Source organism: Oncorhynchus clarkii, unplaced genomic scaffold (assembly GCF_045791955.1).
Source record: "Oncorhynchus clarkii lewisi isolate Uvic-CL-2024 unplaced genomic scaffold, UVic_Ocla_1.0 unplaced_contig_6584_pilon_pilon, whole genome shotgun sequence".
Classification (NCBI taxonomy): domain Eukaryota; kingdom Metazoa; phylum Chordata; class Actinopteri; order Salmoniformes; family Salmonidae; genus Oncorhynchus; species Oncorhynchus clarkii.
The window spans coordinates 1-8,313 of record NW_027260506.1 but is presented as its reverse complement, the minus strand read 5'-3'; the positions used below and the strand labels follow the sequence as shown (position 1 = coordinate 8,313).

At 42.5% G+C, this 8,313-nt stretch overlaps 13 non-coding genes across 13 annotated transcripts; 7 read left to right on the top strand and 6 right to left on the bottom strand.

The window, feature by feature from the left end:
• Positions 1-211: 211 nt before the first annotated feature.
• trnag-ucc (transfer RNA glycine (anticodon UCC)) lies at positions 212-283 on the top strand. The gene has a single exon. It is a non-coding gene; the product is annotated as a tRNA-Gly (tRNA).
• A 287-nt stretch (positions 284-570) lies between these two features.
• Positions 571-642, bottom strand: trnap-agg (transfer RNA proline (anticodon AGG)). Its single transcript has one exon. It is a non-coding gene; the product is annotated as a tRNA-Pro (tRNA).
• A 990-nt stretch (positions 643-1,632) lies between these two features.
• Positions 1,633-1,704, top strand: trnag-ucc (transfer RNA glycine (anticodon UCC)). The gene has a single exon. It is a non-coding gene; the product is annotated as a tRNA-Gly (tRNA).
• A 287-nt stretch (positions 1,705-1,991) lies between these two features.
• trnap-agg (transfer RNA proline (anticodon AGG)) lies at positions 1,992-2,063 on the bottom strand. Its single transcript has one exon. It is a non-coding gene; the product is annotated as a tRNA-Pro (tRNA).
• Positions 2,064-3,053: 990 nt separating this feature from the next.
• Positions 3,054-3,125, top strand: trnag-ucc (transfer RNA glycine (anticodon UCC)). Its single transcript has one exon. It is a non-coding gene; the product is annotated as a tRNA-Gly (tRNA).
• Positions 3,126-3,412: 287 nt separating this feature from the next.
• Positions 3,413-3,484, bottom strand: trnap-agg (transfer RNA proline (anticodon AGG)). Its single transcript has one exon. It is a non-coding gene; the product is annotated as a tRNA-Pro (tRNA).
• A 990-nt stretch (positions 3,485-4,474) lies between these two features.
• Positions 4,475-4,546, top strand: trnag-ucc (transfer RNA glycine (anticodon UCC)). Its single transcript has one exon. It is a non-coding gene; the product is annotated as a tRNA-Gly (tRNA).
• Positions 4,547-4,833: 287 nt separating this feature from the next.
• On the bottom strand, positions 4,834-4,905 carry trnap-agg (transfer RNA proline (anticodon AGG)). The gene has a single exon. It is a non-coding gene; the product is annotated as a tRNA-Pro (tRNA).
• A 990-nt stretch (positions 4,906-5,895) lies between these two features.
• trnag-ucc (transfer RNA glycine (anticodon UCC)) lies at positions 5,896-5,967 on the top strand. Its single transcript has one exon. It is a non-coding gene; the product is annotated as a tRNA-Gly (tRNA).
• Positions 5,968-6,254: 287 nt separating this feature from the next.
• Positions 6,255-6,326, bottom strand: trnap-agg (transfer RNA proline (anticodon AGG)). Its single transcript has one exon. It is a non-coding gene; the product is annotated as a tRNA-Pro (tRNA).
• Positions 6,327-7,316: 990 nt separating this feature from the next.
• trnag-ucc (transfer RNA glycine (anticodon UCC)) lies at positions 7,317-7,388 on the top strand. Its single transcript has one exon. It is a non-coding gene; the product is annotated as a tRNA-Gly (tRNA).
• Positions 7,389-7,674: 286 nt separating this feature from the next.
• trnap-agg (transfer RNA proline (anticodon AGG)) lies at positions 7,675-7,746 on the bottom strand. The gene has a single exon. It is a non-coding gene; the product is annotated as a tRNA-Pro (tRNA).
• A 408-nt stretch (positions 7,747-8,154) lies between these two features.
• trnag-ucc (transfer RNA glycine (anticodon UCC)) lies at positions 8,155-8,226 on the top strand. Its single transcript has one exon. It is a non-coding gene; the product is annotated as a tRNA-Gly (tRNA).
• The last annotated feature ends 87 nt before the right edge of the window (positions 8,227-8,313 follow it).

Below are 8,313 nucleotides of genomic sequence, written 5' to 3'. Positions count from 1 at the left end.
AAACTAATGTGACCCCACTTGTCGCAATGTTCTCCGTTTTGCCCTACGTTCCCCACAAGTGTCACGGGACTAATCTGAAGGTAACCTGTAGTGATTAAAATGATAGATTTTTTAACCAGGGACCTCTCGCAACCTAAGCCATAATCATACACCTAAACCAACGATCTGTCTGGTCAATGAATGTCTCAATGTTGCTACTGAGCTGCACATAGCATTGGTGGTATAGTGGTGAGCATAGCTGCCTTCCAAGCAGTTGACCCGGGTTCGATTCCCGGCCAATGCAGAGCCTGAGGAATTCATTTGTTTTAGGGGCTGGATGTCATTTCAAGTGTATTACATTTGAATCATTATCGTTGTACTTGGAAGTCAGAATTGCTCCTACATTCTGCAGGTTATCTAAAATAATAAATGTTGTGCGACGTTGAACCAACAAGTGCATATCAAAATAGATTTGCAGTCCCATCGCCAAAACCATTCAGCCACCTTGTCCTGCGCCCAAGAGGTGATAGTCGGCATTCCGACCAGTGGCCCAAGATCTGCCTGTCTGAGATTGTTCAAGGATCTGCAAAAGGGCTCATCCGGGATTTGAACCCGGGACCTCTCGCACCCTAAGCGAGAATCATACCCCTAGACCAACGAGCCTTATGCCAAAAGTTATTTTTTTGCTTTCTGCAGCAATGACAGTGAAGATATCGATTGACGTGTCCATGGTGCTTGGAACGATTGAACATCATGTGAGTGTTTTGTGCTTTACTTGTGAGCATAACAGTCTTCCAAACTCTTGACCATGCTTCAGTTCAAATCTTCTGTAGTTCATCTGCTGTGTCTTTCACATTCTGTCTTCTTCAGTCGCGACAGCAAAATGATGACGAGTTTTTACAAATTAATAAAGTGCAAAATGAGATCAATTCATTTTTTAAAGAGCAAATGAAAAAATAAGACTTCAAAAGAATGGAACTCATTTATTTTGAGTCAAATGACGCAAAGGTACGTGAATCAAAGTCAATTAATGTTGAAAATACCCATTCAAATAGATCCGTTTTCAACTAGAGAGATTAAGACTCAGCGTATCCGTCTCAATCCTCCACAACTGCTTATGTTACCCCTCCATATCTGCAGTGAAAGATGGTGGACCTAGATCGGTTTTTGTCAAACCATGAGACAATACCTATAATCGGTCTTCTCACAAAAACATCTCTAGCTTCCAAACCGTTTGACCTACAAATTCGTATGACCACTCTCTGGAATGAGGAGACCCTCACGAACACGGTGGTATTCTCAATTTTTCTCTACATCCCCCACAAGTGTCAGGAGACTCGTCTGAAGTCAGAACCGTCTATGTGCCAAGTTCTGTTTGTAGAATCCAAAATCTTGAGCTACAAACTAATGTGACCCCACTTGTCGCAATGTTCTCCGTTTTGCCCTACGTTCCCCACAAGTGTCACGGGACTAATCTGAAGGTAACCTGTAGTGATTAAAATGATAGATTTTTTAACCAGGGACCTCTCGCAACCTAAGCCATAATCATACACCTAAACCAACGATCTGTCTGGTCAATGAATTATCACTTTATACCAAAATGACGGTCAAATTATGAGTCGATGTCTCAATGTTGCTACTGAGCTGCACATAGCATTGGTGGTATAGTGGTGAGCATAGCTGCCTTCCAAGCAGTTGACTCGGGTTCGATTCCTGGCCAATGCAGAGCCTGAGGAGTTTGTTTGTTTTAGGGGCTGGATGTCATTTCAAGTGTATTACATTTGAATCATTATCGTTGTACTTGGAAGTCAGAATTGCTCCTACATTCTGCAGGTTATCTAAAATAATAAATGTTGTGCGACGTTGAACCAACAAGTGCATATCAAAATAGATTTGCAGTCCCATCGCCAAAACCATTCAGCCACCTTGTCCTGCGCCCAAGAGGTGATAGTCGGCGTTCCGACTAGTGGCCCAAGATCTGCCTGTCTGAGATTGTTCAAGGATCTGCAAAAGGGCTCATCCGGGATTTGAACCCGGGACCTCTCGCACCCTAAGCGAGAATCATACCCCTAGACCAACGAGCCTTATGCCAAAATTTATTTTTTTGCTTTCTGCAGCAATGACAGTGAAGATATCGATTGACGTGTCCATGGTGCTTGGAACGATTGAACATCATGTGAGTGTTTTGTGCTTTACTTGTGAGCATAACAGTCTTCCAAACTCTTGACCATGCTTCAGTTCAAATCTTCTGTAGTTCATCTGCTGTGTCTTTCACATTCTGTCTTCTTCAGTCGCGACAGCAAAATGATGACGAGTTTTTACAAATTAATAAAGTGCAAAATGAGATCAATTCATTTTTTAAAGAGCAAATGAAAAAATAAGACTTCAAAAGAATGGAACTCATTTATTTTGAGTCAAATGACGCAAAGGTACGTGAATCAAAGTCAATTAATGTTGAAAATACCCATTCAAATAGATCCGTTTTCAACTAGAGAGATTAAGACTCAGCGTATCCGTCTCAATCCTCCACAACTGCTTATGTTACCCCTCCATATCTGCAGTGAAAGATGGTGGACCTAGATCGGTTTTTGTCAAACCATGAGACAATACCTATAATCGGTCTTCTCACAAAAACATCTCTAGCTTCCGAACCGTTTGACCTACAAATTCGTATGACCACTCTCTGGAATGAGGAGACCCTCACGAACACGGTGGTATTCTCAATTTTTCTCTACATCCCCCACAAGTGTCAGGAGACTCGTCTGAAGTCAGAACCGTCTATGTGCCAAGTTCTGTTTGTAGAATCCAAAATCTTGAGCTACAAACTAATGTGACCCCACTTGTCGCAATGTTCTCCGTTTTGCCCTACGTTCCCCACAAGTGTCACGGGACTAATCTGAAGGTAACCTGTAGTGATTAAAATGATAGATTTTTTAACCAGGGACCTCTCGCAACCTAAGCCATAATCATACACCTAAACCAACGATCTGTCTGGTCAATGAATTATCACTTTCCACCAAAATGACGGTCAAATTATGAGTCGATGTCTCAATGTTGCTACTGAGCTGCACATAGCATTGGTGGTATAGTGGTGAGCATAGCTGCCTTCCAAGCAGTTGACCCGGGTTCGATTCCCGGCCAATGCAGAGCCTGAGGAATTCGTTTGTTTTAGGGGCTGGATGTCATTTCAAGTGTATTACATTTGAATCATTATCGTTGTACTTGGAAGTCAGAATTGCTCCTACATTCTGCAGGTTATCTAAAATAATAAATGTTGTGCGACGTTGAACCAACAAGTGCATATCAAAATAGATTTGCAGTCCCATCGCCAAAACCATTCAGCCACCTTGTCCTGCGCCCAAGAGGTGATAGTCGGCATTCCGACCAGTGGCCCAAGATCTGCCTGTCTGAGATTGTTCAAGGATCTGCAAAAGGGCTCATCCGGGATTTGAACCCGGGACCTCTCGCACCCTAAGCGAGAATCATACCCCTAGACCAACGAGCCTTATGCCAAAAGTTATTTTTTTGCTTTCTGCAGCAATGACAGTGAAGATATCGATTGACGTGTCCATGGTGCTTGGAACGATTGAACATCATGTGAGTGTTTTGTGCTTTACTTGTGAGCATAACAGTCTTCCAAACTCTTGACCATGCTTCAGTTCAAATCTTCTGTAGTTCATCTGCTGTGTCTTTCACATTCTGTCTTCTTCAGTCGCGACAGCAAAATGATGACGAGTTTTTACAAATTAATAAAGTGCAAAATGAGATCAATTCATTTTTTAAAGAGCAAATGAAAAAATAAGACTTCAAAAGAATGGAACTCATTTATTTTGAGTCAAATGACGCAAAGGTACGTGAATCAAAGTCAATTAATGTTGAAAATACCCATTCAAATAGATCCGTTTTCAACTAGAGAGATTAAGACTCAGCGTATCCGTCTCAATCCTCCACAACTGCTTATGTTACCCCTCCATATCTGCAGTGAAAGATGGTGGACCTAGATCGGTTTTTGTCAAACCATGAGACAATACCTATAATCGGTCTTCTCACAAAAACATCTCTAGCTTCCGAACCGTTTGACCTACAAATTCGTATGACCACTCTCTGGAATGAGGAGACCCTCACGAACACGGTGGTATTCTCAATTTTTCTCTACATCCCCCACAAGTGTCAGGAGACTCGTCTGAAGTCAGAACCGTCTATGTGCCAAGTTCTGTTTGTAGAATCCAAAATCTTGAGCTACAAACTAATGTGACCCCACTTGTCGCAATGTTCTCCGTTTTGCCCTACGTTCCCCACAAGTGTCACGGGACTAATCTGAAGGTAACCTGTAGTGATTAAAATGATAGATTTTTTAACCAGGGACCTCTCGCAACCTAAGCCATAATCATACACCTAAACCAACGATCTGTCTGGTCAATGAATTATCACTTTCCACCAAAATGACGGTCAAATTATGAGTCGATGTCTCAATGTTGCTACTGAGCTGCACATAGCATTGGTGGTATAGTGGTGAGCATAGCTGCCTTCCAAGCAGTTGACCCGGGTTCGATTCCCGGCCAATGCAGAGCCTGAGGAATTCATTTGTTTTAGGGGCTGGATGTCATTTCAAGTGTATTACATTGGAATCATTATCGTTGTACTTGGAAGTCAGAATTGCTCCTACATTCTGCAAGTTATCTAAAATAATAAATGTTGTGTGACGTTGAACCAACAAGTGCATATCAAAATAGATTTGCAGTCCCATCGCCAAAACCATTCAGCCACCTTGTCCTGCGCCCAAGAGGTGATAGTCGGCATTCCGACCAGTGGCCCAAGATCTGCCTGTCTGAGATTGTTCAAGGATCTGCAAAAGGGCTCATCCGGGATTTGAACCCGGGACCTCTCGCACCCTAAGCGAGAATCATACCCCTAGACCAACGAGCCTTATGCCAAAAGTTATTTTTTTGCTTTCTGCAGCAATGACAGTGAAGATATCGATTGACGTGTCCATGGTGCTTGGAACGATTGAACATCATGTGAGTGTTTTGTGCTTTACTTGTGAGCATAACAGTCTTCCAAACTCTTGACCATGCTTCAGTTCAAATCTTCTGTAGTTCATCTGCTGTGTCTTTCACATTCTGTCTTCTTCAGTCGCGACAGCAAAATGATGACGAGTTTTTACAAATTAATAAAGTGCAAAATGAGATCAATTCATTTTTTAAAGAGCAAATGAAAAAATAAGACTTCAAAAGAATGGAACTCATTTATTTTGAGTCAAATGACGCAAAGGTACGTGAATCAAAGTCAATTAATGTTGAAAATACCCATTCAAATAGATCCGTTTTCAACTAGAGAGATTAAGACTCAGCGTATCCGTCTCAATCCTCCACAACTGCTTATGTTACCCCTCCATATCTGCAGTGAAAGATGGTGGACCTAGATCGGTTTTTGTCAAACCATGAGACAATACCTATAATCGGTCTTCTCACAAAAACATCTCTAGCTTCCGAACCGTTTGACCTACAAATTCGTATGACCACTCTCTGGAATGAGGAGACCCTCACGAACACGGTGGTATTCTCAATTTTTCTCTACATCCCCCACAAGTGTCAGGAGACTCGTCTGAAGTCAGAACCGTCTATGTGCCAAGTTCTGTTTGTAGAATCCAAAATCTTGAGCTACAAACTAATGTGACCCCACTTGTCACAATGTTCTCCGTTTTGCCCTACGTTCCCCACAAGTGTCACGGGACTAATCTGAAGGTAACCTGTAGTGATTAAAATGATAGATTTTTTAACCAGGGACCTCTCGCAACCTAAGCCATAATCATACACCTAAACCAACGATCTGTCTGGTCAATGAATTATCACTTTCCACCAAAATGACGGTCAAATTATGAGTCGATGTCTCAATGTTGCTACTGAGCTGCACATAGCATTGGTGGTATAGTGGTGAGCATAGCTGCCTTCCAAGCAGTTGACCCGGGTTCGATTCCCGGCCAATGCAGAGCCTGAGGAACTCGTTTGTTTTAGGGGCTGGATGTCATTTCAAGTGTATTACATTGGAATCATTATCGTTGTAATTGGAAGTCAGAATTGCTCCTACATTCTGCAAGTTATCTAAAATAATAAATGTTGTGTGACGTTGAACCAACAAGTGCATATCAAAATAGATTTGCAGTCCCATCGCCAAAACCATTCAGCCACCTTGTCCTGCGCCCAAGAGGTGATAGTCGGCATTCCGACCAGTGGCCCAAGATCTGCCTGTCTGAGATTGTTCAAGGATCTGCAAAAGGGCTCATCCGGGATTTGAACCCGGGACCTCTCGCACCCTAAGCGAGAATCATACCCCTAGACCAACGAGCCTTATGCCAAAAGTTATTTTTTTGCTTTCTGCAGCAATGACAGTGAAGATATCGATTGACGTGTCCATGGTGCTTGGAACGATTGAACATCATGTGAGTGTTTTGTGCTTTACTTGTGAGCATAACAGTCTTCCAAACTCTTGACCATGCTTCAGTTCAAATCTTCTGTAGTTCATCTGCTGTTTCTTTCACATTCTGTCTTCTTCAGTCGCGACAGCAAAATGATGACGAGTTTTTACAAATTAATAAAGTGCAAAATGAGATCAATTCATTTTTTAAAGAGCAAATGAAAAAATAAGACTTCAAAAGAATGGAACTCATTTATTTTGAGTCAAATGACGCAAAGGTACGTGAATCAAAGTCAATTAATGTTGAAAATACCCATTCAAATAGATCCGTTTTCAACTAGAGAGATTAAGACTCAGCGTATCCGTCTCAATCCTCCACAACTGCTTATGTTACCCCTCCATATCTGCAGTGAAAGATGGTGGACCTAGATCGGTTTTTGTCAAACCATGAGACAATACCTATAATCGGTCTTCTCACAAAAACATCTCTAGCTTCCGAACCGTTTGACCTACAAATTCGTATGACCACTCTCTGGAATGAGGAGACCCTCACGAACACGGTGGTATTCTCAATTTTTCTCTACATCCCCCACAAGTGTCAGGAGACTCGTCTGAAGTCAGAACCGTCTATGTGCCAAGTTCTGTTTGTAGAATCCAAAATCTTGAGCTACAAACTAATGTGACCCCACTTGTCGCAATGTTCTCCGTTTTGCCCTACGTTCCCCACAAGTGTCACGGGACTAATCTGAAGGTAACCTGTAGTGATTAAAATGATAGATTTTTTAACCAGGGACCTCTCGCAACCTAAGCCATAATCATACACCTAAACCAACGATCTGTCTGGTCAATGAATTATCACTTTCCACCAAAATGACGGTCAAATTATGAGTCGATGTCTCAATGTTGCTACTGAGCTGCACATAGCATTGGTGGTATAGTGGTGAGCATAGCTGCCTTCCAAGCAGTTGACCTGGGTTCGATTCCCGGCCAATGCAGAGCCTGAGGAATTCATTTGTTTTAGGGCTGGATGTCATTTCAAGTGTATTACATTTGAATCATTATCGTTGTACTTGGAAGTCAGAATTGCTCCTACATTCTGCAGGTTATCTAAAATAATAAATGTTGTGCGACGTTGAACCAACAAGTGCATATCAAAATAGATTTGCAGTCCCATCGCCAAAACCATTCAGCCACCTTGTCCTGCGCCCAAGAGGTGATAGTCGGCATTCCGACCAGTGGCCCAAGATCTGCCTGTCTGAGATTGTTCAAGGATCTGCAAAAGGGCTCATCCGGGATTTGAACCCGGGACCTCTCGCACCCTAAGCGAGAATCATACCCCTAGACCAACGAGCCTTATGCGAAAAGTTATTTTTTTGCTTTCTGCAGCAATGACAGAGAAATTATCGATTGACGTGTCCATGCATCCCCCACAAGTGTCAGGAGACTCGTCTGAAGTCAGAACCGTCTATGTGCCAAGTTCTGTTTGTAGAATCCAAAATCTTGAGCTACAAACTAATGTGACCCCACTTGTCGCAATGTTCTCCGTTTTGCCCTACGTTCCCCACAAGTGTCACGGGACTAATCTGAAGGTAACCTGTAGTGATTAAAATGATAGATTTTTTAACCAGGGACCTCTCGCAACCTAAGCCATAATCATACACCTAAACCAACGATCTGTCTGGTCAATGAATTATCACTTTCCACCAAAATGACGGTCAAATTATGAGTCGATGTCTCAATGTTGCTACTGAGCTGCACATAGCATTGGTGGTATAGTGGTGAGCATAGCTGCCTTCCAAGCAGTTGACCCGGGGTCGATTCCCCGCCAATGCAGAGCCTGAGGAATTTGTTTATTTAAGGGCTGGATGGTGCTTGGAACGATTGAACATCATGTGAGTGTTTTGTGCTTTACTTGTGAGC